Genomic DNA, 9,118 nt, shown 5'->3' on the forward strand with positions numbered 1-9,118 from the left:
GCTAAGACTCGAATTGTTCTTCGTAGTGAGTGATATTTTACCAAGTAATTAAAAATTTATTAAGTGTTAAGGTCACTATATGTATCACCTTTAGTTCTAAAAGAACTAACATGGAAATAGAAAAATCTGAAATTCTCGAGGTTTAAGCTAAGTATAAGTTTTGGGTCTACTTTAAATGACCATTACTCCTACCACAAGATGAGTTACGTGTGCTAAAATATAACATAGGAAATATTTTTGAATTATCTTTCCAATGCCACCAATATTTCTAAGTTTTGGCTTCAGATGAGTGAGATATGACCTTTTGAAGTTAGGGTGTTTAGTTAAGGAAAATTAGCTGAATACAGTGACGGGTATTTTGGTATTTTCCTTACCCAATCAGATGTAATTCATTTTAAGTAAGGTTTTAAGGGTCTAATACTATTAGGTTCAATTTTATAATCCTAATATACACCTAGCTTTAAGTTAAGAGGTATGTAAGCTTCTATAGTGTTGGGTTTGTTCACCCATACTCCAAATATATTAATTTCAGTGTAATTTCATTCTCAAAGAGTTCAATGATTAGGTTCTTGACTGGTGTTCTTGGGATTTATTATAAATCTTATCTTGTTGGGGTCTTGATGATTTTTTGAGATGAAACTGATTGTTTGGAGTGTATTTTTAGTGTATTATCGTGTACATAGGTTGGGTAATTGAATCTGAAATAAAATTTGAGAAAAGAAATCGATTAAAAGCAATTTAGGGTCAGAAAACAAGAGGTGAAATTCGTCCCCGAATGCGCCCAAGGGGCTGGGAAAGCGCGCCTGTAGTGCGCCCAAATAATGTCTCTGAAGTTAAGGGCTATCGCCCTGCACCTGGAACACGTTAGTGTCGCCTGTCCCCATTTCTTTTTCGTCGATTGTCCCGTTTTAGCTCATTCAAAGTGTATCTTCACTCCTTTTGATTCTAAACACTTAAAACTACTTCTAAACACTTATAAATCACTCATAACATTAATCATAACCTTTAATTAATAATGCAAATTCAAGTTAAAGTTAATATGAAGTTTTGAGAATTCTTCTAAACCTTTTGAGAGAGTCCCTATGAGTCCTTCTGAGGAGTCTTCTACAACATCTAGTAAATTGTTTCAAGACTCGAGCAAGTGAGTATGAGGATGAAGAGAATTTATTCATGAGTCTACTTTTTTATCATGAGATCCTTCATATCACGAATCATAACTCTTGATTTTCATATTGAAGAAAGAGTTAAGAGTAGAGTTCAAGAAATCTTTTGAGTTCAATTGTGAATTCTTTGAGATCAACTATTAATTTAAAATAATATTTGAGTAATTAAGTATGAGAATGAGAAGATTTATATACATGAGTTAACCCTTGAGTCAAGTCGTTCATGCTCATAACTTCCGCATGAAACTCATTGGTTGAGTACCTTTGAGATGAGTAGTATGTTCAAGTTCTAAGTCTTAAAGTATTGAGTTCCTTATCTCCTCTGTGATTATATTTCTAATCATGGAACTATTACATGTTAACCATGAAGTTAAAATGAGAGGAAAGTTTTAACTTTGTTTAAGACGAAAAGTTTCAAGTCAAAATAAGAGGAAAGAGTTGCGCTCACTTCTCAAAAATATATAGGGAACTAAGTCTTCCCAAAGAATTTATAAATGTTTTCACATTCAAGATAAGAGGAAACTAAGATTTCCAAAAGAGTTTTGAGAAAGAAAAGGGAGAATCAATTCCAAAAGAGCTTTTAAATCTAAGTGTTGAGAAATTATCTTAACTTAAAGAAAGAAAATGTTTTAAAAACACATGAGCTAAGTATATTTTTAGGAGTAGTATAAAGCACCGATATAGGGATGCAAGTTTAAAATAACTCAAGTCTCCATAAACCATGTAGTCATCATAGATATTAATGGTCATACTTTTTGGATGATCACATAAGTTAAGCTAGTAGATCCGCTAAGTTAAGAGTTCTATATGACGGCAACGTATAGAACAGTTTTGGCAGCGTGGGAAAGACGTTGTATCACCACTTAGGCTCATAGTGGTGGTTGTAGGTTAAAGAATCTCCCACAGAAACTAAATTACTTTAATATATGTGTAAAGAAGAGTTTGTTATTGCATTTTCTTTAAAGAACTAAGTTGTTTTTAATGTTTTGTAAAGCTTTCTATATATTGCATGTGTATTATTTCTTTATATTGAGTTGACTTTCTAGTGTTGAGTAGAGAAAGTCGAATATCATAAATTTGAGTTGAGTATCTTGTCCTTGAGAGTACTTCTGAGTTGAATAAGTCTGACTGGTTTCCAGTATCCTTAAGTATTTCTTAAGTTGAGTAAGTTCCAAAAGAGATAAGTATGTTTCCATTTCTATTAACTTCAAGCTTATGTTATGCTTTAGATTTCCCTTACATATTAATACATTCCAGGGACTGAGCCATTTGACTTGTATCTTTTGATGATGTAGACATAGGTAATGAGGATCATCATCAAAAGTTCGTTGATACATCAGAGAGTTTGAGTTAGCTATGGTGAGCCTCCTTGCTTCCGAATGATTTCCTTTACTTTTCAGTTTAGTCAGGATGTCGTGGGTCTTATCCCGACTTTCATCCTTGTCAGTTAGAGGCTTTATGGATAGTCACTATAGTTCAGGAGTCTGTATTTTTCATTTATTTTATTAAATTTTTTAAAGACTTAAGTTGCCTATTATATGGCGAGTTGAATATACTATTTTATTCGAAGTTATTCATTTGAGTTAAAGATTTGTATTTCAATTTCATGAATTTTGTTCAGTTTTTAAACTTTTGTATACTTATGTTAGTCTTCCTCTTGTATTAAGGAAGGATGAGGGTTCGCTTCGGACCAGGAATAGTCTTCGAGTGTCGGCCACGTCCAGGATGTAAACTCAAGTCGTGACAATTGGTATATCCAATCCACCAGTAGTGATTCACCCATAGATGTAGAAATACGTGTAGCATAAATAGTAAATCATACTCCAAAGAATGTCCAGTAGAAGAAGGTGGTTCCATAAGAATATACTAAAGCAAGGTAGAATAACACAAGATACTCCTTTCATAGTGCTCATATCAAACATTTTCATTCATCTTACTCCATCTCCTTGATTTTTAGACACCAACAATCAATCATTTTGGTCCTTATTGAAATCATTCATATACTCGATTTATGAAAACCCTACATACTGTCATAATATTCCATTAAAGCTAAAAATGTTATTACAAACAAACATCATAACCACACCATCCATTTACCTTACTGTCAAACCTTCACGAGTATCAAAGTCTTCTTATCAAACAAATTGTAACCTTAAAAAAATGAACTATTGCTCCATCTCTTTCCATTTAAGCATAACATGATAGGCACAGGTCCCACTCGAGGCTGATAGAACTAATTTCAAATCTAATTGTACTCTTCCATCGAGATAAAGTTATTAAATCACACACAACGTCGACTCCACACAATCTTTCAAATACAAGATTTCAACTAATTAACATTCAAGCCTCACATATCTCATGCCAAAACCTAGAAGAAATTCTAGGTCACTCCAACAATTTTGTATACTATAAGCTCATAATCTTTACTCACTATCAAATGCATAACAGTCTGTATTGTCTCCTGAACAAAGAAGTTTCAATCCCCTCGATATATTCATTAACCATGTAGAACCGTCGGTCCGCACCATTATATATCCATAAGTTACCTATCATAAGTTTAACAATCTAGTTCGGCATAACCACATATAATCTTCCAGACATCATTACTTGTCAGTCAAATCAAAAGTCAATCTTTATAGAAGTCAAACTATACTGAATTAATTCACATTCATAGTCGTATTATAACTTATATATGAAAATCCATGCACCTTCAAATTTGAGCCAAGAGTATATATGAGAGGTGTTATCCCTTAACATATCTTAATTCTGTCCATGACGCAAATTTTAAATACCTTAAATTCTTCATATACAAGACTTTTTTTCCTTTCACTGACTTTCTTACCATCATTTGATCAACAACTCATGATATTTTTACATTATCCTCTAAACCAAAACATTACGTGAAACCCCTATTAGGTAGAACAATCAAAAGTAACCCAACTCATGATATTTTTACCTTATCCTCTAAACCAAACATTACGTGAAACCCCTCTTAGATAGAACAATCAAAAGTAACCATATTTAGGATTCAAATTATTTTTTAAAGTCCTTCCAAATTCTTCATACTCAATACAATCGATCATTTCTTATCTTACCAATTCATACCTAGAAAAACACACATCCACAAACGTAAACTCATCGTGAAAATCTTGAATTTTGAATCCAATTATGTAACCCAATCCATTTTTCTATCAACATTAGCTCATACCTTGATGATTTTATGTAACCCAATCCTTTTATGTATCAACATTAGCTCATACCTTGATGATTTTATGAATTCATGTATCTTAGATTGTCATTTATCACCTCTCCATCTACTTTAACCGTACTCTTTATCAAACTCAAAATCACAAATGAATTTATCATCACATTCGAGTTGAACGTCTTTACACTAATTTCTCAAATTTTATCCAATATTTCTTATTACCAATATGATTAACCCGTAACACTGTTATCATAAGTAGAGAAAAATGGATGAAACCAACTGTCTTAAACTCAATTTTCTACTATATGAAAATATATCTTTTGTCCTTGCACTCAAAGTAAATATCTTTGTTCTTGATAACCTCTTTTGATAGAATAATCTACATTATACTAAGTCTTTCCATTGTAGCTATAACTCATTTCAATTCTATTTGAGTGGTGTCCGAACACGTCATACAACTTTTCATAAAATACACTACTTACGAAATAGTAGCAAATCATAACTTTAGATACTCACAAGTCGTTAATATAATATGAAATTCAAACCAACAGTCCTTACCATATAGTTACATTTCAATCACAATCTATCACAAATCCTTATTAGCGTCATGCTTAGTTAGTGTTGATCATCACCACGAAGTCAACCTTGTAATGAACATGACACCTCAAACCCTGCTATGCCAGCCACCCAAAGGACACACCTAACTTTTTATATGTACTTCCTTTGTAAAATTCTTAATTGTCTTCGCACAGTAAATTATTTGAAAATTTTCTTTACCCATAAGATTTTTATTCCGATATCAATCCACTACTTTGAAGTTTACAATGAAATCACCACTTATTTAAAATCCTCAAGATACCCTTCACAACCTAAACACATTAATACTGTAACAAAGATTCACCACTAAAAGCTTCCTTATAAATAATGGTTAACCCGTCCCTCCGTAGTAACAAGCTAGTTGGTTATGCAAATATAAATGCTATATCAAATTTTATTATATAATCATGTTTTACAATTGATAACTTCTTGAGTAGTTAGTATTCGCGCTTACAAACGACGTATTCATTTTCATATGACACTAGTACCATCTGCAAAAGTTTGTTGGATTCACCACTAGAACACATGATACCTACCGAGAAGATTGTACACAAATAGCTCACACATTTCTGTCAATTAAGTAACTATAATGCACTACCAAATTTGTTTCGTCTCATCCAAAGTGTAATCCATTCCTTCATAGATCAGATTCATAACTTTAACAAAGTAAGAATTGGTACCATTGTAATAGTCGTATCATGATCCTTTTCATATACACTTAATATATAAAATCACAGTAGAAATTCTAAATTTAATTGATGTAACATTGCTCTCATCATTCTCTAAGCAACCCATTCATTTTATGACAACTTTACTAGCTGTATTTTTCAAGGTTACACTATTCATTATATTGCCATCCTTTTAATCATTCCACTCTCAATTGTCAAACTACTCCACATATTATTTATACCACACAAGTACTAATTCCACTACTAAACGACTAGCCAAAAAAATAAGAATAACATAAGACGCTCATGAAGTCCCTTAAACCATTGCTCAACCTAACCGTTTATTTATCCTCAAAGGGAATCATCAAACCATAACCTCACACAATTCCTTTGAATCACTGAACATTCTAAATGTGACCACACATCTTCTTACAAGTATATCACTTCAACTTTAGTACCATATTAAGCATCCAAGGCATGCATGCCACCAACTACTCACATTAGGAACTACAAACGAGTCATCACATAAGTGAGAGAAAATGGAATGAAGCGATACCAATCAGAACAGACAAATGATGCACGATAGAGATTCAAGAAGTGTAGTTTTTTTCTTTAAAGTCATTCTATCCTCTCGAAGATAAGTACATACGTCTCCGTACCAATCCTTGAGACTTTATTTAGACTCGACTTATACACACGTAAGACCTATGAACCTAGGATCTGATACCATTTTGCACGTTTCAAAAATGAACGTGATGACACTCGTCTTATCCCACCAAGACAAGTCAGCTTCAAACTCAGCCATTATAATAAATGACTCAAAGAATGATTGGAAACCACTAAATTTCGTAAAACTAAATGTACTCAATATTATTTATATTCTTGAGAATTGAGAAGTGTTTTAAGGAGGGGAAAAGAAGGAACCACAACTATTATGGAACAATGGTTAAGGTCTAAGATAGTATCTATAATTTTGGTTCGTTGTTGCTAATAGATGATTTCTTATTTTTATTTGACGAAATTTAGTGGTTTCCATGTTGGTAAAATCTAATCGAATATTTCCTTTAGGACATATTCCCTTTGTTTTGCATATCTATACAACCAAAGGCTGAATCTTCTTTCTCTTTGTCAATAATGTTGACATATCTAGACAACCAAAGGCTGAATTTTCTTTCACTTAGTCAATAATGTTGACATAACCAAAGGTTCCTTGCAAGGATATAACATTTCTTGAAGCAAATTACGCTACTTTGAGTAAAGTTCTTAAGAGTATCTATGTCTCAAATTTCGCTAGGAGGGAAATATATCTCATCTTTTTCCTTAAACCAGGCTTTTGATTTCTAATCAAAGTGATTTTTGCTACATATTAAACATAGATCATTTATGGGGATAGCTTGCATGTGGAACATTAGAGACTTCTGTTCTTGATAAAGTAAAAGTGTTTTATTAACAGTTATATGTTTGGACAACGTATCGATTCCTTGCTGATTGCATGGGCTGCAATGAAGAATGATGGACACGTTTTGTTTTGTTGGTACCTTTTGAACTTGGTTGATATAAAATTAATGTCTATGGAAAATTTCTATTACAAGGCTCAGAATACTTGTTTAAGAGCTATTCAATGTTCATAATCTTAGAGCAACTAAATGTCTAGAAAATAGTAATTGTTATCTGATTCTTGGAATGAAAAAACTTTTGCTCTTGATGAATTTCATTAAATTAAACATAATTCATATATATGACCCTTAACATGGCTTTAGTGGAGAACTATGTCCTCCAATTTTGAGTGTGCACAAGTTAACACTTAAACATATATAAAATTGAACAAGTAGATAGACTCATCTTTCCTACATGAAATAATACACATTGAACGCCACATAGGACACAATTTCCATGTAGGGTTCTATGTAGGATGAATGTATCTTTTGTTCAAATTCATACAAGTTCAAGTTTCTACTTGTGCAAACACAATAGTCGATGAAATCTACGCTTATTTATCGTATTTGAGTTTTATTTTTCTTTTGAAGGAAAGCCTACCATAGTTGATTTTACTTTTTTAAAAAGAAAAATATAATTTTCTTACATATTTGGTTTATTATTTCCTTAGAAAAAAAGTTTGGAACTCTATAAATTAAAGACCCCTCTTCTCGTACCAGACCAAAATAATAGAATCTACTATGTAGTCATTAAAAAGTTTTGTTTATGAGGAGATTATTCTCCTAATAGAGTTTATATTAGTTTTCATGTGTAGGTCAATTGATCAAACCATATAATAATATTATGTTTTTAGTATAATTTTTTGTCATCTAATTTATCACAAACACGAGTTGCAATTGTAAGCTTCCGTATGACGCCTTTATTTCTTTAGAATTGAATAGTTTGGGGTATTTTTGAGGTTAAAAAATAGTTTTGCAAGAATCAGAGTTAAAAAATAATGGAATCGATGGGTCTTTTCTCAAATGACAATGACATAGAGGAGTCAAACTTTTAATAGATAATATAAATAAGTCTTTTCTAAAAGTTAGATATCATATTTGAGCACAAGCTTAGATTCAACTTGCTACTGACTAAAGTGAGATGTAGGGCGTGAAGATGAACTACTCTAACACTATGAAACTATTAGACTGAAAACTTCGATGGAGACTTAATTTTTTTTTTGAGCTCGAGTAAGAGAAGTACCTTATAATTAAAAATAAGAGGCACTTTAAAAGAGACATCATGCGTTCACACATACTTTTAACCACAATGACAATACATGCAAGAAAACTAGATTTTTAAAAGTCTAAATTAAAACTAAAAATAGTTGAAACCACATATATTTTTTTAGTTGCAACATAAAATCACACAGTTTAAAATTATTCAAGCAAAGTACTTCAAAATGATCAAATTAAAGCAAATCATTTTTTTTAAAGGAGCTCTGCATGGAATTCCCTTCCTTTTGCGCTTCCGCTTCGTCTCAGCAATCTTTCCCCATTTTGCTTCCACCTACAAATTTGATCATAACATATATTATTCACAAAAATATTTGTAGATTGACAGTGTAAATGTATAATAATATTTTATCTGCCTCAATTTAAGTGTCTCATTACTTTTTTTGTGTCTCAAAAACAGGGGGTTTCCTCTATATTTTGTATAAAGAACTCAAATACAATATAACAATAACCACTTTTCAACTATATTAATAAAACTAAAGTTCAATTACAATTTCAAAAGTTGATGTTACAACTAAAACAGTAATAAAAGAACCCAAACAAACATATAGAAAAAATTTCCATGGAAAATGTTTTCCTGGAAAACAAGTAGATTTTGGATTCATTTTCTCGTGTTTGGTTGGTGAGTAGAAAATTTTTTCTAGAAATGATTTTTAGTGTTTGATTTATGAATGAAAATGTTTTTTGAGAAAAATATTTTATTTTTACTAGAGTAGAAAATAATTTATGAAATTGAAAATATTTTTTAGAAATAATTTTTTTTGGGGGTGTATG

General features: G+C 31.5%; 1 pseudogene; it reads right to left on the reverse strand.

Moving 5' to 3' along the window:
- Positions 1-8,492: 8,492 nt before the first annotated feature.
- Positions 8,493-9,118, reverse strand: part of LOC107009906 — a 6,555-nt pseudogene continuing 5,929 nt past the window's right edge.

Source organism: Solanum pennellii, chromosome 2 (genome assembly GCF_001406875.1).
Source record: "Solanum pennellii chromosome 2, SPENNV200".
Classification (NCBI taxonomy): Eukaryota; Viridiplantae; Streptophyta; class Magnoliopsida; order Solanales; family Solanaceae; genus Solanum; species Solanum pennellii.